Source organism: Macaca thibetana, chromosome 17 (assembly GCF_024542745.1).
Source record: "Macaca thibetana thibetana isolate TM-01 chromosome 17, ASM2454274v1, whole genome shotgun sequence".
Taxonomy (NCBI): Eukaryota; Metazoa; Chordata; class Mammalia; order Primates; family Cercopithecidae; genus Macaca; species Macaca thibetana.
The window spans coordinates 15,695,002-15,721,978 of NC_065594.1; the positions used below are offsets into that span (position 1 = coordinate 15,695,002).

General features: G+C 41.2%; 1 protein-coding gene and 1 pseudogene across 1 annotated transcript in view; both read left to right on the forward strand.

Moving 5' to 3' along the window:
- EXOSC8 (exosome component 8) overlaps positions 1–26,977 on the forward strand; it is a 668,826-nt gene that overhangs the window by 461,841 nt on the left and 180,008 nt on the right. The window lies entirely within an intron of this gene.
- LOC126940243 (ADP-ribosylation factor-like protein 2-binding protein) lies at positions 6,718–7,348 on the forward strand (annotated as a pseudogene).

Genomic DNA, 26,977 nt, shown 5'->3' on the forward strand with positions numbered 1-26,977 from the left:
TCAGGAGTTTGAGACTAACGTGGCCAACATGGCGAAACCCCGTCTCTACTAAAACTACAAAAATTAGCCAGGTGTGGCAGCACACTCCTGTAATCCCAGCTACTCGGAGGCCAAGGCAAGAGAATCGCTTGAACCCAGGAGGTGGAGGTTGCAGTGAGCCTAGATCATGCTACTGCACTGCAGCTGGGTGTAAAGAGTGAAACTCCATCTCAAAATAAATAAATAAATACATAAATAAATAAAGCATAAACCCTTCCTTCTGTGTTAAAGATTTTCTCTCAGAAGATTATAATATGAAAAAGCTAGGAACACTTTCAGAATCCCCTAAATTGAGTACACATATCAGGTCTACTTTTCTTTGCTTCATCCCTTTTTCCAGGTTCCAGGTACATCGCTGGGTGTCTCATTCCTTTTTCTGCTGCTGTAACAGGATATCACAGACTGGGGAAATTATGAACAAAAGAAGTTTGTTTGGCTCACAGTTCTGGAGGCTGAAAAGTCCACAATCCAGGGGCCACGTCTGGCAAGGGCCTTCTTGCTGCATCACAGCATGGAAACTAGGTGGAAGGGCAAGAGAGTGCATGCAACAGAGAGCAAGAGAGTGAATGTGCCTTTGTAACTAACCTACTGCAGTGACAAGGGCATTAATCCACCCATGAGGGTGGAGTCCCCATGACCTAATCACTTTTTAAAGGCCCCACCCCCTCAACACTGCTGCACTGGGGATGAAGTTTCCAGCACGTACACTTTGGAGGACTTATTCAACCATGACCCTTGCTTCTCATTCATGGAGGAATAGGAGGGAAGAGTCCAAACTTCACTCTTGGGCCTTGGGAGCTCTAGCCCATCCTTTTCCCGTCCTCTTCTTTCTGGGGTCAGCCTGCCTGCTTAGCAGTGTGAGCCTCTCTTAGCCTTGGTGTAGGCTTAGTGAAGAAGCTCTGCTTCTGGGAGGAAAGAGGGCCAGGGGAGTGCTGGATTTACACCTGATGGGAAAACCTATCTAGTTCTGGGGTTTAGTATCAAGAATTCCATTGGTGCCACATACCTGAGTGAATTTGGGAACCAAAAGCAGAACACATAGAGATGAAGGCTTCTGGAGGCTAGAGGAATTGATTGGGGTGATACAACCTTTGGGGAAACTACACCAAGCTCGGGCCACGCAGGAATTTTAAACATTGAGTTTTCTGCAGCCACTATTGCACCTTATGCCTGATTTTTACGAAGATGGCTTTCAGCTGCTTCAGCCTGGACAAGTGAGTTGAAGTCTCAGGCTCCTGGAAGATTCTGACCTAGTGGTTGAATACACAACCAAGAGGCTCTTTCTAGATTGCCTGGGCTGCAGGCACCGACCACTTCAGTGATCTCGGTGGCGTTAGCAAAACTAGCCACAAAGGCTTTAGCAAGCAAACTTGAGTTTAAATTGAAAAATAGCTTAGTCTGTGGGCAGCTGCAGATGGCCTTGAATAACACAAGCACAAATAGGCCTGTGATTGCAGCCAGGACTGACAGAGGAATAAATAAATCCAGAGATGGTCTTTAGAGTCCCACTGAGGTTTTGCCTTGAAAGAGGCAGAGTTTCAGCACACTGCTTGGCGTTTACCACGATTTTCACCCAGGTCTATAAAGAAGGTAGGTTCCACATGGGTCACAGAGCAATAGCATGTGAGATTCTAGCTTTAACTTATTAGTGTTAGGTTCAAATAGGTAGTAGATGATCTCACTTTGAGTAGACCCAAATTCTATTCTACATGTAGAGCCAAGGTGGAAACTGTAGCGGAATTAATCCTTAATTAATCTTTAATTCATGTGACTGATAAACAGTGTTGAGTCACCCCCAACCATGTAAACTCAAGTTGGCCCTGAATTTGTTAATTTCATGAATTTAAACCAAGGCTTTGGATTTCAGACTAAAATTATGCATTCAACCTAAAAGGGAGGTACATTTTATTAATAAAACAATAGGAATAAATGGGCACCCTCATTGAAAAATATGCTATCTTCTTAGATAACAGTAGAGAAATAACTGAAAGAAACTATCACTGTCCCAATAAAAAGACGGATAATTTTTCAATGCGGACTCTGAGGAACATCATTGCTTAAAATGTCACAGAAAAACTGTAGTCATATGAAAAACATGTCAGTCTTGATATCAGAACATAAGCAGAGGAAAATTGAAAATAAAGAGACAGATCAAGCTAAAGGAAAATTTCCTTAGGAGTAAGGTTGAGATATTAGAGAACATATTAAAGAGAAATTAAACTAAAATGAGATCTCAAAAGCCAGTATATATAAAAGGGAAAGGAAGGTGGCCGGACGCAGTGGCTCACACCTGTAATCCTAGCACTTTGGGAGGCGGAGGTGGGTGGATTGCCTGAGCTCAGGAGTTCGAGACCAGCCCAGGCAACACGGTGAAACTCCGTCTCTACTAAAATACAAAACATTAGCCGGGCATGGTGGCAGGTGCCTGTAATCCCAGCTACTCAGGAGGCTGAGGCAGAGAATTGCTCCACCTCCCGGGAGGCGGAGGTTGTGGTGAGCTGAGAATGCGCCATTGCACTCCAGCCTGGGTGACCAGAGCAAGACTCCGTCTTTAAAATATATAAATAAATACAAATAAACAAATAAAAGGGAAAGGAAAATGCAGCAAGGTCTAACTTGTATGAAGGAGGGTGTTAGATGCAGGGAAAGTGTGTAGTTATTACTGGAACAGAAACAGTGATTCCAGAAGTTTCAGAGTTTTTTTTTAAAGGAGTGTAAAAACAAGAGTACACTAAAATGACATGCAAGAGGTCTAAGATCCAGGAAACTATTAAATGTTAGATTCTTAAAATTATTAATGGAAAGTCTATAGTAAATGCAACTGATTTTCTTGCCTTCCATCCTGCACCCTGGTAATCCATTCATTTCTAAGAAGCACACCTGATCATGTCAGTCCCTTGCCACAAACTACACATGCGCACACACACACAGAGCACACACACACAGCACACACAGCACACACACATACACCACACACACACAGTACACACACACCACACACACACAGCACACACACACAACACACAGCACACACACACACACACCACACACACAGCACACAACACACACACACAACACACACACACACACAGCACACACAGCACACACACAGCACAAACACACAGCACACACACACACAGCACACACACTCACAAACGCACACACACAGCACGCACACACAGCACACACACACAGCACACACGCACACACACAACACCCAGCACACACACAGCACACACACACACACAGTACACACACATGCACACCACCCACAGCACATAGCACACACACACACAGAGCACACACACACACAGCACACACACACAAACACACAGCACACACACACACCACACACACAGCACATAGCACACACACACAGCACACACACAGCACACACACACACAGCACACACACACAGCACACACACACAGCGCGCACACACACAGCACGCACACACAGCGCGCACACACAGCTCGCACACACACACAGCGCACACCGCACACAGCACACAGCGCACACACACAGCACACACACACACACAGCGCACACACACACAGCACACACACACACAGCACACACACACAGCGCACACACACACACAGCGCACACACACACAGCACACACACACAGCGCACACACACACAGCGCACACACACACAGCACACAGCGCGCACACACACACAGCACACACACACACACAGAGCACACACACACACAGCACACACACACACAAACACACACACACACACAGCCCATGCACCTTTGCACCTTAGCATAAGAGACAGTCTTTCCATGACCTGGATTCTATGTACCTCCCTGAACTGTTTCCTGATAAACTCCACCTCCGCATCCTAGATTCCAGTTGTACCAAACTATTTGCAAGCCTTGAGTATTATAAACTTGATAACATATTCATTCTGCCTACCATGTCCTTTTATCCTAGTCCACATGGATTTTACAAGACTCAGCTTACATATCACTTCTCCTAGGAGCCTTTCTACATTAGAATTACCAGTGAATGCAGAGCACTTACAATGTTTTATTTTTCTTATGTATTTATTGACTCTTTTTCAACTCTAAGCCAGTGGTTCTCAAAAGAGGAGATACAGCTCCTAGGAGACATTTCAAAAATGTAAGGGGTATTTTTAGTTGTAATAAGTTTAGGGGTTGGGAGAACACAACAGATATTCAGTGGACAAGCCAGGAAGCTAGATACCTTGCAATATCCATATAGTTCAGTACAAAAAAATATAAACTATATGCATCATGTTCAACTTTGGAATGTTCCACTGGACTTTCTGTAGGTGAAAAACTTGTTTATAATTATCTGAGTTAAGATTCAAACTCTGAGCCAGGTGCAGTGGCTCACACCTGTAATCCCAGCACTTTGGAAGGTTGAGGCGGGCAGATCACCTGAGGTCAGGAGTTCAAGACCAGCCTGGCCAACATGATGAAACCCCATCTCTACTAAAAATACAAAAAAAAGACTTAGCCAGGCATAGTGGCGCTTGCCTGTAATCTCAGCTACTCAGGAGGCTGGGCAGGAGAATTGCTTGAACCCAGGAGGCAGGGGTTGCAGTGAGCCGAGATCACGCCACTGCACTCCAGCCTGGGTAACAAGAGTGAAAACTCTGTCAAAAAAAAAAAAAAAAAGATTCATACTCTGTTTTATATCAAATCAAAAGTATTTTTGCATGATGTTATATATTGAATTTCACAGGAATATAACTACCATAAACTGAGGAAAGAATGTACTTGGTTTATGTTCAGAACTTTATCAAGAGTTGTTTCCCATTTCAGAAATCACATCACTATGGGCACCACTGAGGGTGGTATTTGAGTCACCAACACAACACTCCTGTATCCATCTGCATTTGTCGATGAGGCATTCATGGTGACTGCAAGTAGATGTACAGATTTCCTCATTTAGCTCTTATTTCAAAATGTCAAATATAAATTTTAAATGTGGGCAAATATTCAGTCGAATATATTAAATTGGGTTTTACAGCTTTTATGCAGAAATGAACAGTCACCGATATGTCTATTCCGCCAACACATTTTTTTCTAGTTAAGCCAATGAACCCATCAAGAGTAAGTGAACATTTTACAAAGGAACATGTTGATCACATTGGCAAAGCTATGTGTGTGTGTGTGTGTGTGTGTGTATATATATATATTTATTTATTTATGATATTTAAAGAAAACTGAAAATTGCTATAGTGTCACTGGAATGTTCAAGAATGTTCTCTGCAAAAGGAGGTAAGTCTCACTGGTTCTTACAGAACAACATAAAAGATCATGCAATATGGTACATCGTACAATATTCTAAGAAAATTAGTTTTATAAGCTATATAAGAGATTAGTACAAAGAGGATAAAAAGAAATCCAAACCAAATAATTTCTCTATCCCATTGTAATACTGCTTTAAGAAGATGGTAAAAGATATTGAAATCAATTGCATAATGCAAATAATCTTGATTATGAGTGGGCAAAAGTAACCTGGATAATCATAAGACTGTAATATTTGCATCTATAAAGTGTGCAAGGACAGAAAAACTATGCAGAAAAGATTACTTTCAAAATTACTAACCATGAATGCAAAAAAATTGTCAATATTTGGAACCCTAAAATTAATTAAAGGGAAAAAAAATTCCTTTTCCAACATCATTGCTTATTTAACAGATGGAGCACCAATAATGTAAGTTTAGAGCCAACTTTAAAAACAGGTACCAGATACTTTAACAAATCATTTTATTATTCATGAACAACTTAATTACCAAGTCTCGGAGAAAGAGATAATCATCAATGAATGTTTTAAAATAATCCCTTCACTGACAGATTATTCATAATCTTTCAAATGTCATTTAAGTGTTTGAATGTCATGTTTAAATAAGATGGTTCACCAAGCAAATATTTTTAAAAGGTTTGGCTCACATTGTGGACCTTTATGGATCTTTAACATGATCAATAAAAAAAATATATAATTGGAAATACTGCAAATTGATGAGGTATAGCCTTCAAGCTTATTTGAAAAGATCTTCATTATTCAAATCATAATTTTTTAATTTATATTTTGTATATTAATATATTTATTTTCAAATATTCAGAAAAGTTGAAAGACTAGGGCAAGCTTGTCCAACCCACAGCCCACGGGTCACATGTGGACGAGGACAGCTTTGAATGCTTTGAATGCGGCCCAACACAAATTCGTAAACTTTCTTAAAATATTATGAGATTTTTTTGTGATTTTCTTTTTAGCTCATCAGCTACAATTAGTGTTTGTGTATTTTATGTGTGGCCCAAGACAGTTCTTCTTCCAATGTGGCCCAGGGAAGCCAAAAGATTGGACACCCTTGGATCAGAGCAAGGAACACCCATAGGCCTGCCACCTACATTCAGCAGTTTCAAGTATTTTGCTATAATTGCTTCCTGTATGTTTGTATAATTGACTAAAACATTTCTAAGTAAAATGCAGTGCCATGCTATTTCATCTCTGAGTTCTTAACCATGAATCTCCTAAATATAAGGATATTCTCTTGCATAATCACAATGTTATTACTATACCTTAAAAAATTCAAGAGTGGGCCTCAGCCTGGGCAAGCCTTCCCCCAGCCGACCTCTGTGCCCTAGAAACCATAGGGACCCAATGGGCCAGCTCACTTGGGTGGGTGTGGTGGCACCAACCATGGGTACTTTAGAAGAAGGCTTCATTGTGCCCTTCTTCTCTGACTCTGATGCACATTTTGATGCTGTGGTTGGATATTTAGAGGACGTTATCATGGATGAAGACTTCCAGTTATTACAGAGAAATTTCATCAACAACTACTACCAGGAGTTTGAGGACACCGAAGAGAATAAACTCACCTACATACCTATTTTTAACGAATATATTTCTTTGGCAGAAAAGTATATAGAAGAACAGTTGCTGGAGCAAATTCTTGGCTTTCACATGGCAGCTTTCACAACGTTATAGCACCACAAAGATGAAGTGGTTGGTGACGTACTCCAAATGCGGCTCACATTTATAGATTCTCCAGCTTTTAAAGAAATGTTTCTGGACTGCAGAGCAGAAAAAGAAGGCCAGAGACTGGACTTAAGCCGTGGTTTAGCGGAGACTTCATTGTGCAAATCATCTTCTATGCCAGCTTCCCAGAACAATCTGCAGCACTGGGACCTACCTCCAGACAATGAATGGGATCATTCTCAATGTCACAGGCTCAGTAGTTCAATAGGCTTGGCTCATGATGACAGAACATATCCCGGAAAAACTGATTCTGTTCTACAACTCTTCATTCGCATTAAGCATTGATAGGTAAAAGCCAACATGACCTAACCCTCCTGGACCTATTTATCCTGAAACATCTTATTCGGTTTTTCTTGTTTGTTTTGTTTGTTTGTTTGTTTGTTTTTTGAGACAGGGTCTTGCTCTGTCACCCAGGCTGTACTGCAGTGGCCCAATCTCAACTTACTGCAGCTTCCACCTCCCTGGTTCAAGTGATTCTCCTGCCTCAGCCTTCCAAGTAGCTGGAATTACAGGCACCCACCACCACGCCCAGCTAATTTGTTTGTATTTTTAGTAGAGACTCAGTTTCACCATGTTGGCCAGGCTGGTTTTGAACTCCTGACCTCAAGTGATCCGCCCGCCTCGGCCTCCTAAAGTGCTAGGATTACAGGCGTGAGCCGCCCCCACCGCCCGACCCCCACCACCCCGACCTAATCACCTTCTTGTATTCATTAACTCTAATACTCCTCCCCTCCCCAAGTAGGTACCTCTCTCAGGTGCTTCTGACTCAGGCACCTTGTAAGTAAGCCCATGTCAAGCATTCCACCCCGTGGGGGGCCCTTCCTCAACCCAGCATCCATGTTTGTGTATCAAAACCCACCATCATGAACCCTCTTTATCCCAGCAGGCTTTGCATAAAAAATGAGATGCACTTGCATCTCATTTTTGACATCAGTCAGAGTTTCAGTTCTTCAGCCTCAGGGAGGTTTTTTATGTGTATCTGGGGTGTTACTCCAGCCAGCTGTCCATCTTGAGATTTTTGAATCTCCTGTGATCACAGCTTGTCCTGGCTGGAGGAATCAACTGAAAGAGATGTCCTTTACCTAAAAGCTACATGTGAAAACTCCTGGTCTTAACATTTGAAGTCCTTGTGTGACTATGTCTTCTGCTGGTCCTGATGTAGTCCCACTATTTTCAGAAGTCTCTTTGAAGTGTTATTTTTGGAAAATATTTGTATAGATGAATTCTCAGGCTAAACTAGTAGCCCGAGTAGCCTTGCAGTAAGGGAATTCAAAACTTAAGCAGAGAAGGGGGTGGGGTATGGCCTTATAAGGGGATAATGCAATTTAGGCAATATCCAGAAAGACTGTAGTCCCATAATACTCGACCAATGAGGAACTTGGGGAGGGACTTGCATGCTAGGAGATAAATTACCTGCTGTGACTGCCCTGGGTGTGCCTGCCTATCAGACACCCGATCTTGCAAGACCGCCATTAAATGTCTCGTTTCCCCGGATATGATTTTGGAACTTCCACAATTACCCACTTAAAGATTAAAGTATTATATACCGTGTGCTTTTTAGTGAATGTTATGAAGGCAAAAATGCTTTCTATGTTGGCGTTCATTCCTATTTTACTGGGCACCTATGAATGCATGCTGTGTGCTAGAAATACACTAAAAGGTATCCTGTTCTTATAGCATGTTTGTGTGTTTGCATGTTAACTGAAAATACTTTCTGTATAAACAAGTTTTCTGAGTTCTCAGGGTTAGGTAGGGACTCTGCCATTTCTTACTGTCAAAATCTCTCCTACAGAGACAGTGCTCTACTGCTGGTCTAGCTCAGTATGAGTAGGAAATCGTAAACGCCCTTACCAGTCATCTGTCTGCTTTGGCTCAGTGCAACATGTGGTAGAATATTACTTACCAGAAAACATGTATGTCATCTCTGGAAAGAAGAAAAATCACAGCAGTTCAATTCTTAATGTGTACCTTTGATTTTCGAAACATAACAATAAGAATCTGTACTGACTTTTCACTTGGTTATCTTGCTTTTAAAGGACAAGCTACAAGTGATGTGTTTTTCTACACTGATGCATCACTTATTAAATGCTTTCGTACCATGAGTAAAAAAAAATTCAGAATCATTATTTAATGTCATCTAACACCCAGTTCATTTTTCAAATGTCTCCAACTGTCCCCAAAATACCTTTTGACAATAACAAAAATCAATTGCATTTGTGCCTCATGACTCTATTTTAAGCTAGAAAATTTCTTGACCCTATTTTTTAATATCATTTTTATAAAATTGACCTTTTTTTACTAAGCCAGTTGTCCTTTCGAATTCCCAAATTCTGAATTTTTCGGACTGTCTCTTCACGGCCATTTAACTTATTCCTCCCTCTCTTCCCCATAAATACGGAATGAGCTCTATAGACTTCATTAGATTCACATCAAACGTTTTTGGCAAGAATCACATGTGATGCTTACACTTCATATTTCCTCACATCAGGAGGTAGCAGATGTCAGCTTTCCTCCTATAACTAATGCTAAGGAGGGCACGGTCCCATCCACTGCAAAGGTAGACCTACAGCGCAAATGAGGTCCTTCTTACATTTTAAGGAAAGGAGCTCAATCTCATTATAGTATAGGGAATTCTCATGACTTAATCAATAAATAGAATATTTTTAAAATAAGCTTGCCAGATTAGTTTTTTCAGACTACTAACAGAATACCACAGACTGGGTGACTCATAAAAACAACAAATATTTATTTCTCACCGTTCCAGAGAGCGGGAAGTCCAAGATCAAGGTGCCAACAGATTCTGTGTCTGATGAGGGCCTATTCTGAATTCATAGTCGCCTTTTTGCTGTGTCCTCTCATGGCAGAAGGGGTGAAGAATCTCCCTGGAGTCTCTTTTATAAGGGCACTAATCACATTCATAAGGGCTCTGCCCTCATAGTCTAATCACCTCCAAAGGACCCACCTCCTAATACCATCACCAGGGCTGTTAAGATTTTAACATTTAAATTTTAAGGGCACATAAACATTCAATCCATTGCACTTGCTCAATGATAATTTTTATAGTTTTCAGCTTTGCCGCATAATCTGACATAAGGGTAGATTAAAAGATACTGACTCAGAAATACATTGCTCTCATTTGGATGCTGTGATGATTAGGTTTAAAGATCCATTAACATTTTACAATACCAGATTGGGTGGTTTCAAACAGATGTGGAATATCTTTGCCAGCATTTTCAAGAAAAGTTCATTGATTTCAGTATGGTGCCTCTCCTATAAAAAGAGAAAAATTGAACTTTGAGGACAATGTATGATTTAATCAGTCGTTATAAAAAGATCTGGGATCCAGCTAAGACTTTCTCACCCACTTGTTTGAAAATAATCTAAATTATGGCAGCATTCCTCCCATCCAAGTACTAACCAGGCCTGACTCTGCTCAGTTTCTGAGATCAGATGAGATCAGGTGGGTTCAGAGTGGTATGGCCATATGACAGCATTCCTACTACACATATAGCTGAGGATGGTTTCAAAATGCTTACTGCAAATGTCATGAAATCAATTGCAAACCGGTGACAGGAGATTTTAAGCTAACTTTCATAGGCTCTGTACAAAATATTGAAGCATAGACCTAGGAAACAGACATGTCACTGAATTTTAATACAAGATATTGTTTTCAAATATTTAATATTATTAGCATATATTTGTTTAAGTTGAAAGTACTATGATAAGATATATATGCTATGATAATTACATTTTGAAACTGTTGTTATTAGTGTGTTCTCATGCTACTAATAAAGACATACCCGAGACTGGGTAATTTATAAAGGAAAGAGGTTTAATGGACTCACAATTCCACGTGGCTGGGGAGGCCTCACAATCATGGCCGAAGGCGAAAGCCACATCTTACGTGGCAGCAGGCAAGAGAGAATGAGAGCCAAATGAAAGGGGAAATCCCTTATAAAATCATCAGATCTCATGAGACTTATTCACTACCAAGAGAACAAGGGGGAAAACCAAGAGAACATGGGGGAAACCATCCCCATAATTCAATTAGCTCCCACTGTGTCCCTCTCATAACATGTGGGAATTATGGGAGCTACAAGTCAACATAAGATTTGGGTTGGGACACAGCCAAACCATATCAACTATATTTTGGCTACTTATTTTTTGGCTACTTGTTTTTTCTCTACCATTTGGAGTCCCCAGAGCACAATCTCTTAGAGCCTCTTGTCTGATGGTTTCTTTTTCCAGTCTACTCTATTCACCATTGCTTATCAGAGAATGGTCACCCATGTATTTTTAAGCTCTAGAGACTGGTCTTATAACCAAATAAATTGTGGGATTTTAAGACATTATGTGAGATACTGTTATCCATACCATGTGTTACAATAGAATTATTTTATCCTTCATTTTTAAATAATGCCCAACTCATTTTCTCCCTTCAATGCCCATAATTTGTCTTGGACATTTTCCCTACATTAAAGGTTTTCATCTTGTTCTCTTATCATATACAAACTAGTGTGGTTTGTTTTAGTTTCTCCTAAACTATTTCTATTCTAGTGTCCACATATGCCTCTGTTCTTTCCTTTTCCTGTACCTCTTATTTTGAAATGACCTCTATTTCTTATTTATTTTATCGGATGAGTGCATTTGACTACATCATTATAGTTCTGCCTAATTGAGCCTGGAAATTAACACATGAGATACACATATTATTACATTACAAATTACTTTCTTCTTTATGTCTCCTTTATATTACATTTAGGACAATGTGGAATATTTTAAATTGTGATAAAAATAAACATCTCCAAATCTACCATATTGATCATTTTGAAATATACAGCTCAATAGTGCTAAGTATATTTACATTGTTGTGCAACCAATCTCCAGAACTTTTCATCTAGTTAAACTGCAACTCTACACCCCTTAAACAACTCTCCATTTTTCCCTTCTCCCAGCCCCCGAGGATAATGTTCATTTTTAAATTCTCTGCATAAGCGTGTCATTTTAAATGCGAATTTTATTTTGAGATTGTGAAAGAAATTTTACAAAATATTTGTTTAAAAAAACGAGGGACCTTTGGGTCTAACAGAGTCAAGAACCACCACTCTAAGCTCCTTTAAGGAAGAGAGTTTTCTTTACCTCTACCACGGCGTAAATAATAGAAGCTCAATGAATATATACGGAAAGAATGAGTGATTGGAAAGCTAAGCGAAGCCAGGCATAGTGGCTCATACCTACAATCCCAGTTCTTTGGGAGGCCGAGGTAAGAGGATTACTTGAGGCCAGGAGTTCAAGACCAACCTGGGCAACATGGCAAAACCCTATCTCTACAAAAATAAATAAATAAATAAATTAATTAATTAATTAATTAATTTAATTAAATTAGCTGGGTGTGGTGGCACTGACATATAGTCCCGGCTACAAGGGAAGCTGAGGCAGGAAGATCACTTGAGACCAGGAGTTTGAAGCTGCAGTGAGCTATGATTGCACCACTGCATCCAGCCTGGGTGACAGAGCAAGACCCTGTCAAAAAAAAAAAAAAAGAAGAAGAAGAAAGAAAAGAAAGAGAAAGAAAGAAAGAAAGAGAGAGAGAGGGAGGGAGGGAAAAGAAAAAAGAAAAGAAAAGAAAGTGAAAGGAAGAAAAGAAGGAAGGAAGGAAGGAAGGAGAAAAAGAAAAGTTAAATAAGAGAAACCACTGTCACTCACAAAGATCACATGTTGTATGATATCAGTTAATGAAATGTCCAGGATAGGCAAATCTATCAAGACAGAGAGAGAAAGTAGATTCCTGGTTGCCTAGGAGTGGAAAAGGAAAAGAGTGGGGAGAAAGAATGGGAATGACTGCTGATGGTACAGGGTTTCTTTCTGAGTTGAAGAAAATCCAAAGTTAGGTTAAGGTTATGCAACTCTGGAAACATACTGAAAAAAAAAATTGAAATGTACACTTAAAATGGGTAAACTTTATGGCACATAAATTATATCTCAATAAATTCTTTTAAAGAATTGATTGAATACATCCTAAAAACCTATAGTCACCATCCTTAACAAGTCCTTTAGGACTTCGCCAAAAGTTCAACCAGTTATGATTTTATGCTTTCATTTGAAATGCTAAGCATTCTCAGAATATCAGATGTACAAATTACATCTTATGTCCAAAGTAAAATACAAATTATTATTTTGTTTTATGAAATCATTCAGAATAAATTGTATTCAACCAACTCAGCAGTATAGTGTAAACTCAAGGGAAGGGAACTATGGAATTGTTTTCTTCTGTATTGGTAACAGATTAAACAAAATTAAACAAGCAAATGACACTTAAGAAGTAAGGAATAACTCATCCATGCTGGATGCCCTGTGGGCAGAGTGCCATAGAAACCTCTTACAGCCAAGTGTATGAGGAATAAATCCTGGTCATGAGGATTATACCCTCGATCTCACCTGGGGAGAAGTGGGTGCTTCCCTACCCATGGTGCTGAGCTGGCAGAATAGGGCTGGAGTCAAGGTTCTGTCGAGGTAATCTTTTTTTTTTTATTTTATTTTTATTTTTTGAGATAGAGTCTCGCTCTGTCACCCAGGCTGGAGTGCAATGGTGCGATCTTGGCTTACTGCAACCTACTCCTCCTGGGTTCAAGCGATTCTTCTCCCTCAGCCTCCCGAGTAGCTGGGACTACAGGCATGTGCCACCACACCCGGCTAATTTTTGTATTTTCAGTAGAGACAGGGTTTCACTATGTTGGCCAGGCTGGTCTCAAACTCCTGACCTCACGTGATTCATCCACCTTGGCATCCCAAAGTGCTGCGATTACAGGCGTGAGCCACAGTGCCCAGCCTGTTGAGTTAACCTTTGGGTCTTAGATTATGTTCCTTCCTATGCCAGGGAGGGACTGATTCTTTCCTGTGCTTGCACATTAAAGCCCCACTGCACCAGGGCCTAGATTAGGACTCCCTCCAATATTTAGTGTTAAACATGGCCAACCCAGTGGCAGTTGAGTGTTTACCCAACTGCCAACTAAAAACTACTTGATCATTTTTTCTTTTTTTTCCTTTTAGAAAACTTCAGTACTCCTTTCACTGATACTTGATTAATATACCTGGCACTCTGGCTTAATTCTTCTGAGGAATTGTAGTAGTATCTGAAGTTATTTTCTCAACTCAAAAAGCATTTTTGTTGTTCTTCCAGAGGATATAGCCCTGATGTTAACATATTCTTTTTCTCTTGGCTGACAATGTGAGACAGTGCAGTTGACCCCTTGAACAACACAGGGGTTAGAGGCACTGACCCCTGTGCAATTGAAAATCCTCATATAACTTTTGACTCCCAAAAAACTTCAATATTAATAGTCTACTCTCAACTGGAAGCCTTACTGAGAACAAAAACAGTATATTTTGTATGTTATACATGTCACATACTGTATTCTTACAATAAAGTAAGCTAGAGAAAAGAAAATTGTATTAAGAGAATCATAAGGAATATAAAATATATTTACTATTCATTAAGTGGATCATTATAAAGGTTTTCATCCTTGTTGTCTCCATGTTCAGTAGGGTGAGGAGAACAAAGAGAAGAGTTTGGTCTTGCTGTCTTAGGAGTGGCAGAGTCAGAAGAAAATCCACACATAAGTGGACCTGCATGGTTCAAACCCCTGTTTTTCAAGGACGAACTGTAATTCATAACAAAACAGTGATAAGTATACATAATAGAGAGGGTATGAAAGCTCTGTTTTTTACCTTGTTTGAAAAATCATTTCCAGGCCAGATATGTTGGCTCATGCCTGTAATCTTAGCACTTTGGGAGGCCGAGGCAAGCAAATCACCTGAAGTCAGGAGTTCAAGACCAGCCTGGCCAACATGGCAAAACCCTGTCTCTACTAAAAATACAAAAATTAACTGGGTGTGATGGCGCATGCCTGTAATCCCAGCTACTTGGGAGGCTGATGCAGGAGAATCGCTTGAACCTGGGAGGTGGAGGTTGCAGTGAGCCAAATTCGGGCCACTGCTCTCCAGCCTGGGCAACAAGAGCAAGACACGGTCTCAAATAAAATAAAATTAAAAAAAAAAAGAAAAGAGAAAGAAAAAAGAAAAAGCAGTTCCAATAACAATTCTTGCTTTTCAACTTTATTTTCATGACTCCTTGATTGATTCAACATGATTTTCAGAAAAGTCCTGTTTCCTGGGACTGCATTACAAGCTGTCTACATAGCTCCCATTAAGTGGAAATTAACCCCACACCAAGGGAGCCAAATTGTCCTATAGAATAAGTAGACTTCCACAGACTTTGATCAAAACAAAACCTTCCCTAAGAGTCCACCAGGCTCATACTAGCAAATCTAAAATAACTTCATGTCAAGGCAGGTAACAACTGGCCACAATTTTGTAAAAGGTAGTTGGAAGTTGTAACTATAGTTCTAAAAATGAAGTAAGCATCCTGATCCATAAGGTTTCGATAAAGCTCTAGATATTTTTGTTATAGAAAGACAATGACAAACTGTCATCTGTCTGTTGTATTCTGAACACTTGATTTTTTTATTAATTTTTTTTTTTTTTTTTTTTAGATAGGGTCTCACTCTGTCACCCAGGCTGGAGTGCAGTGGCATAATCACAGCTCAATGCAGCCTCAATCTCCTGGGCTCAAGTGATGCTCCTGCCTCAGCCTCCCAAGTTGTTGGAACTACAGGCATGCGCCACAACACTTGGCTAAATTTTTTTTTTTTTTTTTTTTTTTAGAGATGGGATCCTCACCATGCTGCCCAGGCTGGTCTCAAACTCCTGGGCTCAAGTGATCCTCCTGCCTCAGCCTCCCAAAGTGTTGGGATTACAAGTGTGAGCCACCATGACTGGCACACATTCTGAGCACTTTAAAGGACATAGTAAGCCAATAAAACAGGCTGACACATATTTAAGGAGTCACTGGATATCCAGGAGCCCTTCACACTCATCAGAACTCTTGGGATGACCCAGACTCTGGCCACATGATTGATTACATTCAAACTTTAGAGCCATTCCCACCCAAAATGCGTGGCTTGTCTTGGTGCACACATCATAGCAGGTACCAAAATACTCTTCAAGAGGACAAACATCAAAGGCCATGGAGGATAGCCACCAAAAATTGGCTTGGCCCACAAAACAAAGAACTAATGATGGTGACATCTTACTGTTATTTTGCTCACATTAATTCAAAAACACTAGTGTAACAAGAGGAAACAGTTAATGATGCAAAACAAGCAGCATCTATACTCTACCCCCCGATGACCACAACAATGGTGAGCAAATATTTAAATGTGGTTTCCCTAATTTTAGCCATCTACCAGCCCTTTGTCATCTAAAAGTACACTTAGTGCTGCTTAGCTCTGTGTCTCTGGAACTTAGCAATCGAGGTACCTTAGCACTGTCATCTCTGTTCTTGCCACCTCCCCCAGGGAGTCTGTGGCATTTGCTTAGCTTGGGAACTGAGCCTATGCAAATATTCAAAAGGATGTCAGCTTGCTTCCCATTGCCCTACTTTTTGCAGCAAGTTCCCTTTAATTTTGAAGGCAGACTGTTTGGTTCACAGGATGAAAAGATTTTCAATACCTCACAAGAACATGTGAGTTGTATTTGTGTTTCGGTTCTTCTTTTATTTATTTATTTAATGATTTATTTATTTGGAGAGAAGGTCTCGCTCTCTCACCCAGGCTGGAATGCAGCGGCATAATCTCAGTTCACCACAGCCTTGACCTCCTTGGGCTCAAATGACCTTCCCACCTCAGCCTGGGACTACAGGTGTGCGCTACCACACCCAGCTTACTTTTTGTTGACTTTTTTGTAGAGATGAGGTCTCATTATGTTGCCCAGGCTGGTCTTGAACTCCTGAGCTCAAGTGATCTGCCCGCCTTGGCCTCCCAAAGTGTTGAGATTACAGGCATGAGCCACCACACCCAACACGAGGTGTATTTGGATTGGAACCGGATCCATGGATGGCGTGAAGTCAGTGTCCATCCTCTCAGCTTGGATAATGCAGGACCAGTTCTTTTCTGATGCCGGACAGATTCCAGGAGCCTCGCCTTCTGTTTAATTAAGTTTGCTCTCCAGGAAGACATTTCTTTTGATGGCTTGATTCAGAGCTTCTCTGTCTCCCAAGGTAATGATTATGGCATTTATGCTCGTTCCAGAGCATAACTTGTTTGTACTCAGTTCCCTGACAGATTTCTGTAATTGATCTTTAATCACTTTAGCCTATGCTAGACCATCCTCTAATGCTCAGATCTCCGGGGAGCCTTTAGAATGTTGCATTGTGAATTTTCCTTGGCCATGTATATCTCCATATAGAGTCTGGTACTTTTAGTCAGAAGGTACCTGTTCCCAGTTTAATTTGTTCTAGCTGTTTTTCCAATCCAACTTTATATTCCTATCTTTCCCCCTATCACTGCATTCTGCTTATATGTTATAGCAGATCTCTCGAAAAGGTAGGGTCCTCTTCTGAGATGAAGTCCCTCTTCCCGAATTCCTCCAACATGTAACCTAGTGAGGAAATGAGTCTTCTTTTGGTGTGGTTTCCAGGCTCAGCAGGTGAGGACTCTCACTGATAGCAATGAGGAACCTAAGACTTTGTTTGTATATTGTTATTACATGGAAATTCAGTATTATCCCAAACTATGACTTCCCTGCTTTAGTGCCTATCGTGAACAATTGACTGCATAGATCCCATGATAACAGTGATAGTAACATAAACTGAAGAGACTGGGCATGTGGTTGTGGGGGTACACATTGATGTGCCACCTCGATTGATGGTGGGGTAACTTTGCAATCGAGGTACCTTAGCATTAGAGCTCTTCTGCATGAAAAATTGCAAGGCTGAATGAGAAAACAACAATACATTAGGAAAAAAGTTGAAGATCTAAGTGGCCCAAACCATGACTACACAAATTATAACAATAACTACTTTTCTTCCTGTTGTCTCATAGTTCTGAGTAGGTCGCCAAAGAAGAGAACACCAGGTTTTAGGTGCCCACACTTAGGTACCAGCTCCCAGGGCACCAGTGTGGTCCCAAACTGGTTCTGTACTCTGAAACTCATTCCCCCTCTTCAGCCCACATCTTCTTCTAGGAAAAGCTGACAGTGGCAAAACCAAATAAAATGCAAAGAGAGGATTTCTTCTAAGAGAGTGGCAAGCGAACTGTGTGTTTCCTTTGTCAAAAAACAAAATCTCAACAAATTCAATCTAAAATTTAATTGGATTTTATTAGCAATTCATGAATCAAGCAGCACCCCATCTAAAGATTTGGACAGGTGTTCTGCTGGACATGGAAAAACAGTCCTTTTTTAAAAGGCAGCTTGAGCAGGAACAAGGAAATAGTATAATACAAAAAAGCAGATTGGTTAGTGTCAGATTACTTTCCTTGTAAGGGTTAGAGCAGAGGGAACTTCCTTATTATGTGGGCTAAAACTGGGCTGATCAGAGATTTGGCTATCATCTTCTGATTTCTCAGAAGGTCAGATTAAACAACCTATTTTCAGTTTGGGGATGTGGAACTCGAGCATGAGTGACTGCATTCTTTTTTGGTCTGCTGGAACCTGGTGCAGGGGCTCAGTCTAAATCAATGGACTCTCATAAATTTAACACCCTTCTTCCTTTCAAGATAAATGAGTAGGACTTAGAAAAAACATGATAATTGCACACATATACTGTATAGTTTGGAGGGTGACAAGGAATGTTGCCTGAACCTTTCTAAAATACATCTAAAAGCAAGGGACTAGCTAACACTGTCTTGATAAAAATGTAAAAGGCTAGGGACACCAGGAGCTATAGGAGTCAGCTTCTCTTTTATCTCTGGTAGGCCAAGATGGTTGGGCTTAAGTTATCCCAAAAGGACTTTGTCCAGGAGGACCACATGTGGCAGTATGGCGATCCACCAGCAGAAAGATTCTAAGTAATGGGTATCATCTAAATCAGGGAAACAGAAGTCATAGAAGCCCCCAGAAAGGAAGCCATCATTAGGACATCTGTCACATGAAAAGCCCCAACTACAGATTCCAGTAGCACCCACCATCACTCTTCAACTGTAGCTCTCCCCATCCCTGTGCCTTAATTGAAGGAGTCAAAAATAGCAACATGGTCAGGCGTGGTGATAGCACGCACCTGTAATCCCAGCTACTCAGGAGGCTGAGGCAGGAGAATCGCTTGAACCCGGGAGGCAGAGGTTGCAGTGAGGTGAGATCGTGCCATTGCACTCTGGCCTGGGCAACAAGAGCAAAACTCCGTCCAAAAAGAAAAAACAAATCACAACAGTAAGTGGGGAGAAAGTGGAGAACAGGAGAATGAAGAAACTGGGCATGTTGTCTGCCCGCCACCCCCTAGTTAATTTTCAGACTCGAATTATAAAAGAGAGAAGCTCCAAAGTACATGAAAAAAATAAAGTTTGATATTATTATTTTCCAAGGCTTTTTGTAGCCTGAAAATGAGATTGCTTATTAATTCATGAAAGTGAATAGAGACACTAAGGGATCGTCCCAAAATATTCTCCAGAGTTGGGAAAGGAAAAGCAGATACATCAGGTCTGAAGAAAGTGGTAGAAGAAAACAGTTATTTCCTAAATCCTACCAATCCAGCTCATTCAATAAACTGCTTACCCTGCCATTACCCTTAATTGAGCCCTTTTTAAGTGCTGGCATATTATCTCATTTAATACTGTAGAGGGGAAAAGTAACTTCTTTGCCTCACCCATCACAAGGGTCATGGCTAATACTCCTGTAACAAAAGACAGATTATTGAGAGAAAAGCTTAACAAATTTATTTAACACAAGTTTTACTTGAAACGAGAGCCTTCAGAAATAAATACCCAAAGAAATAGAGAAAACTGTGTTTTCATGCCTAGGTTTGATAAAGAGTGGATAGTCATGTAAAAGTATAATTGGACAAAGGGGATATGATCTAGCAGTAATAAACTGGGGGAACTTAGCAAGGCCTGTTTGATCAGACTCTTCTTAGCATCACTATGTCTTTATGCCTTTCCTCTGGGTTTAGGGCAGGACACCTGTCACATGAGGTTCTTATGACCTACTTTCAGGAGAGGTATGTCAAAGAATTCTTTTACAGCCAGCTCTCACACATAAAGATAGGAGAAGGTCAGACAGTGGCCTCCAAGTTTCCATATTTGGGGTAGCGTGTCTTGGACCCCATCAATAATAACAGCAAATCTCTAAGGTAGGCCAGTTCTCACAGTTTCTTGCTAATTTAGGAATAAGATTTCCTTGGGGCTTATTAAAAATAAACGTTGAGGCCGAGCACAGTGGCTCATGCCTGTAATCCCAGAACTTTGGGAGACCAAGGCGGGCAGATTGCCTGAGCTCGAGTTCGAGACCAGCCTGGGCAACCTGGTGAAACCCCATCTCTACTAATATACAAAAGATTAGCCGGGTGTGGTGGTGTGTACCTGTAATCCCAGCTACTCAGGAGGCTGAAGCAGAAGTGCTGGAACCCGGGGAGCAGAGGTTGCAGTGAGCCAAGATGGCACCACTGCACTCCAGCCTGAGCAACAAGAGCAAGACTCCATCTCCAATAAACAAACATGGAAAAGAAGAGAGAAAGAAAGAAAGAAAGAGAGAAAGAGAGAAAGAGAGAGAGAGAAAGAGAGAAAGAGAGAGAGAAAGAGAGAAAGAGAGAGAGGGAGGAAGGAAGGAAGGAAGGAAGGAAGGAAGGAAGGAAGGAAGGAAGGAAGGAAGGAAGGAAGGGTGAAAATGAGTCCCGATGATAAGGACCCTGCACAATCGTTTTTAAATATAAAGAAAAAAGGAAATCCTTTACCTAAGACAATTCCAAACCATAATCGCCCTAAGTAGGCCTTTAAATTTAAATGAAATATGTCCTTTCTGAGGGGCCATGGAAACACAAACCTTCAGTTCACCCCTTATCTGGACAGAGTACTTATAATAAGAGGTAGGTTTATGCAAAGATGAAACTTAAGTTCCTGATCCTCCACTTTCCCCTCCAAGGCTGGGAGAGGCCAGCAATGTGTTCACATGGTCCTGCATTTGTGTAAAATTTGTAAAAGAAAGTAATTAACCTTAATCAGTTGCGCCCACTCACAGTGTCTTTCCACTGGAACTCTCCTTCTGTCACATTTCATCTCACATTGGGTGGTGTTGAAGAGGCACTGGGCCTTCAGGGGTCTGGCTGAGCGAGTGAGGTTGTAAGACAGTTATCTTGGGCTTAGTGGGATGTATTCATGTCATTCACAGTCTCTTCTGTTAATGGTTCAGGGATTGCTCAATGGCTCTCCCAGTGGCTTTCAGGAATATTCCCACTTCCTACAGTGCTGACTCATTGGACATCATGACAAGAAAATGTAGGGCCAGAGGTCAAATCACAATATAAATGTGTCCTACAGCTCTCAGCATGAGCTAGTGGAGGAGAAAAAGAGTTTGAAATGTATAGAGCCAGAAACCGATCTACGGAAAATTATTTGGCGGGGTGCAGGGGCTCACATCTGTAATCCCAGTACTTTGGGAGGCTGAGGCAGGTGGATCCCTTGAGCTCAGGAGTTTGAGACCAGCCTGGGCAACATGGTGAAACCCCGTCCTTTAAAAAGATACAAAAATTTGACTGGGTGCAGTGACTCACACCTGTAATCCCAGCACTTTGGGAAGCCAAGGTGGGAGGATCACTTGAGGTCAGGAGTTTGAGATCAGCCGGGCAAATATGGTGAAACCCCGTCTCTACTAAAAATACAAAATCTAGCTGGGTGTGGTGGCCCCCACCTGTAATCCCAGCTACTAGGGAGGCTGAGGCAGGACAATCATTTGAACCCAGAAGACAGAGGTTGCAGTGAGCTGAGATTGTGCTATTGCACTCCAGCCTGGACAACAGAGCAAGACTCCACCTCACCAAAAAAAAAAAAAAAAATTAGCTGGGCATGATGGTGTGTGCCCGTGGTCCCAGTTACTTGGGAGGCTGAGCTACCAGATCACTTGAGTCCTAGAGGTCAAGGCTGCATTGAGCTGAGATTCCACCACTGCACTCCAGCCTGGGCAACAGAGCTAGACCCTGTCTCAAAAAAAAAAAAAAAAGGAAAAGAAAAAAAGAAAATCATTCTAGTCATTGAATGTGTAAAATTGTAAGTAAGTACAAAGTTTGTTTCTCATCAATGCTTACTCAAAAAAAAGTCTTCTTCTGTTAGGAATATAGCACATACACTGGAAATATGTAAATATACAATGTACCATGTATTTCTTTCCTTTTTTGATGGAAATTGTACAAAATAGAATTTACCAGAATGTTTGTGCTTTTAAACACAAATATAGCAGTACTACAAGCCGGAAGTACATCTGTAGGTGAATTGCATGTTTTATGTATCATATGATTAGGCTTCTTTCCCTGGCTCCCTGTCCTATATCTCTGTCCTTTGAGATCTTCTCAGAGTCCCTTGATGAAGGTATAATGGCAAGGGTGGTCTAAAATATAGTTGGGGCACTGGTCTTCCCAGATTGGACTGGCTCAGAACAAATACTACTTCACATATTGGGCTACCAAAGTCATCATCTTTACTCTTGTCACTAGAAGTCTTTTTTGCCTAACTAGAATGGACCTTTGGTAAAGTAACCTACTCACATTTCTGTAAATCTCCCATCTTTGGAAAAATTAATGTTGCTATAAACTGATGGGGTTTAATGCCTCATTACAGTTCATCTTAATCAAAACAATAGCATCTTAATAAATAAGCAACTTAGTTAAACCAAAATTTTAACAAGTTTTAAAAAAAATGTCACCCCTGGCCGAGCACGGTGGCTCACGCCTGTAATCCTAGCACTTTGGGAGACCGAGGCGGGCAGATCACCAGGTCAGGAATTCGAGACCAGCCTGGCCAAAACGGTGAAACCCATCTCTACTAAAAATACAAAAATTAGCTGGGCGTGGTGGCGGGTGCCTGTAATCCCAGCTACTTGAGAGGCTGAGGCAGGAGTATTGCTTGAACCCAAGAGGCAGAGGTTGTGATGAGCCGAGATTGAGCCATTGCACTCGAGCCCGGGCAACAAGAGCGAAACTCCCTCTCAAAAAAAAAAAAAAAAAAAAAAAATGCTACCCCCCACCATCCCTACATATAGCAAGATGGATGAGAACATCACCTATTTCACATCCAGACCCAGACTTTGGCTGCCATGGCAAATGGATCCGGTTGCCAGCTCTATGTTTATATATGAATCAAGGACTGCTTCTCATTGCCCTTCTAGTCACACTATTTGTCTGGGACCAGACTTATCTAGATTACTAAAAAATAGTTTTTAAAATAAATTTCCCTACTCATGTTCAAATGAGGAATCAGCTTGGTGTGTGAGTATCTGATAACATCACAACTATTGTGAATATATGTCATGTTGCTATGGCTTAGACGCGGTTTGTCCCCACCAAAATTCGTGGAAACTTCAGCCCCAGTGTGGCAATGTAGGGTGATGGGGATTAGTGGGAGGTGTTTGGGTCATGGGAGCAGATCCTTCATGAATGGCTTGGTGCCATTCTCAAGGCAGTTCGTTTTTGCTCTGTCAGGACTGGAGTAGTTCTCTTAGGAATGGATTAGTTCCCATGAAAGCGAGCTGTAATAACGTGAGGCTCCTCCTCCTGTTTTGTCCTCTCTTCACAAGTGACCACTTTCCCTGTGACCTTCTCCACTATGTTTTGACCTCCACCACGTCTAGCCCTCACCTGAAGTCAAGCAGATGCTGGTGCCATGCTTCTTGTGAGCCAAATAAATCTCTTTTCTTTATAAATTAGCCAGCCTCGGGTATTCTATTATAGCATCACAAAACAGACTAACACACATGTGTTGATAAAAGAACTGCTCTTGTAAAGGAACCACAGAAGGTCATGCTTGGGGATATTTCTCTGCTATCCTATGTTGTATTAACATATGAGCAATACATCTTGTGACATCTGTGTTAGGCCAGATTCAAGAATGATTTGGGATGTAAAAGATAAAAAACATAGGCACTCAGCCTCTGACTGAAGTGAACATATGAGGCATGACTATCTATGAATATGTAAGCCCCTAAAACTGCTTCACGCTTACACGATGAGATAAACATAAAAGTGTTATGTATCCAACAATTCTTTAGAATCTTCTTTCAAAGGAGGTCATCTCCTGGCTATTCTAAACAAAATCAGAACAGTATTTCTGAAATTCTGAGCACAGTCTCTTTTTTGTTCATGTATTATCTATGAACTGAGGAATGCAAGAAATACAGAGGCTTAAAAATGAACTCTATGTTCATTTTTATTTTCCTAATATTCTTCTCAGTTTCCTGGCAGCAAAAGATGAGGTTTTCTTAAAAAAATAAATTTTAATTAAATAAAATAGTGATATATGATATAATGTGTAATACAGATTGTCATAAATTTCTCATATCAGAATTCTTCATTGTGATTCCTATGCTATAATAACAATGGTAAAGTTCTGTTTTGGTGAGAATTGGTACTCTGTGGACACCAAGCTTCACAGGTGATTGAAAAAGGATTGAAAAAAAAGGTGATTGGCAAAAGAAAATCAGAATGGTTCCTTTCCTCAGCCCCCAACTCACAGCATAAATTACTTCTCAGGAAAACATGACACTGTTTTATGGAGACAAGAAATAAAAGAAAAATAAGCTAGAAAAGGGGAAATGGAGCATAGAGTTGGAAATAGAGGAGAAAGGATATAGCCCTTTGGTTCTAGAAAATAATTCTTAACTTTTATTAAAGTTAAATAAAAATTCACCATATATCATTTTCTTTACCAAAGGCAGAAGTCCAAGTCAGGGTTAAATTACACGAATGTTGGGAAGGTAGAATCAAAGTAGTAGATTGAAATCAGTTGGTCCCTACCAGCCTGCATCCCCCTTTAAGGGAAACCACACAGCCACAGCCCCTGTTCTGTGTGAAAGGATTCCTCCTCCAACCACCGACTGGATCAAGAATGGGCACCTTACCCAGGTATAGACCATCCATGGCTTTCCCATGAGCTCCAACCAACCCAGTAATAAGAAGAACAAATGAGGCAAAACAAAGTCTCAGTATCTGGAGTCTGAAATGGAAATCTTGGAGAAATGGCACCAGCGAGCAGTGAGAATTAAGATGGAAAGGTCCTCAGGAACTGAAGAACATGAATCCCATTGAGGGCCACTATGTCTTAAAGTCCCAGCAGGAAACAGAAGATACAGATGGTTCAAAGAAAGAGACTTTAACCAAGACTGTTTGCAGGAATGTAAACAGGGTTAAGAGAACATGCAAAGGATGGTAAAGCCATCCAGAAAGTAGCAGCAGCAGGAAGCCATTACTACCTGGGCATGAAGGAGCAGGGGGCAGAAATAGTGTTACTGGAGCTCAGCGAGACCGAGTAATGTGCAAGAGCGCTCCTCAGCAGGAGCTGTAGCCTCGGAGGGATACAGAGACTGCCAGAGAGGCAAAGTGGTGGAGAGAAGCAGAGTGCAGGAGAGAAGCAGAGTGCAGGCAGTATCCTCATCGCTACTTTCCCCTTGCTCTAGTGGCCCACTCATTAGTCACACCCAGTCGGAATCCAGAGACCATGGGAATTCTGGTATGGTTCAGTCCTGCCCGTCTCCACCACAAGAAAAGAACAGGGGACAGCAAGCAAAGTATGTTGCAAACAGAGACCAACCAGAAAGCCACGTACAAGCCCAAGTTATGAAGGATCTGAAGAAAGTTGGTAGACAAAGGAAAACTGTCCAGAAAAAAGTAGGAGACCTGAGAGAAAGACAGCTGGGGAGAGCAGCTGGTCCCTAGCCCTGCCTCAATTCTGATGCCATTCTGTCCTAGTTTTGTCTACTGACGGCATTGCCCCACCCTGACCCCCAGAGCTTGAGGCCCCTTTATTAGGCCTTGCTTCCTTGTCATGAAAAAAGCCCAAATAAGCCAGATTATCAAAAAAGAATAAGCACTTCTTCATCTCACTGGTTCCCACTTAAAGAGACTACTCCTGGCAGGGCATGGTGGCAATCTCTTCCTCCCGGGTTCAAGCGATTCTCATGCCTCAGCCTCCTGAGTAGCTGGGATTGTAGGTGTGGGCCACCACACCTGGCCGATTTTTGTATTTTTAGTAGAGATTTCACCATGTTGGTCAGGCTGGTTTCAAACTCCTGACCTCGTGATCTGCCTGCCTCAGCCTCCCAAAGCGCTGGGATTACAGATGGGAGCCACTGAGCCCGGCCTTAAATTTAATCTTCATTAACATTTTCACTATCAGTTTCTTAAGTGCAGAGACAATCAACAATAAGTGTAAACCTGCTTTGTAGCATTTGATAATTTCCCTGGTGTAAATACTGCAATAGTGGCTGATTTCAAGCAATCAACATGCCATACTGAAGGCAGAGTTGGGAAAATGTGCAGTAACACACCACTAAATAATATTTCCGTATACAGATACGACATAAATAACCTTAAGAGCACAGATAATGATAAAACATAATAAAATAATTAGAAAATGAAGAGTTTTGAGATTTGTAACCTTTGTTTTTTGGTTTTGTTTTATTTGTTTATTTATTGAGGCGGAATCTCGGTCTGTCACCCAGGCTGGAGTGCAGTGGTGCGATCTCGGCTCACTGCAAGCTCCGCCTCCCGGGTTCACGCCATTCTCCTGCCTCAGCCTCCGGAGTAGCTGGGACTACAGGCGCCCGCCACCACGCCCGAATAATTTTTTATATTTTTAGTAGAGATAGGGTTTCACCGTGTTAGCCAGGATGGTCTCGATCTCCTGACCTCGTGATCCACCCTCCTCGGCTCCCAAAAAGTGCTGGGATTACAGGCTGAGCCACCGCGCCCGGCCGTAACCTTTGTTTTTAATATAATCTTATTGTAAGTTCATGTAGTAAGATTTTTAATAATAGCAGTGTTTAATTTTTCTGCTAATTATATTTCTGAAATGTTGGCAACCAGGTATCATCAGTTGGCCCTAG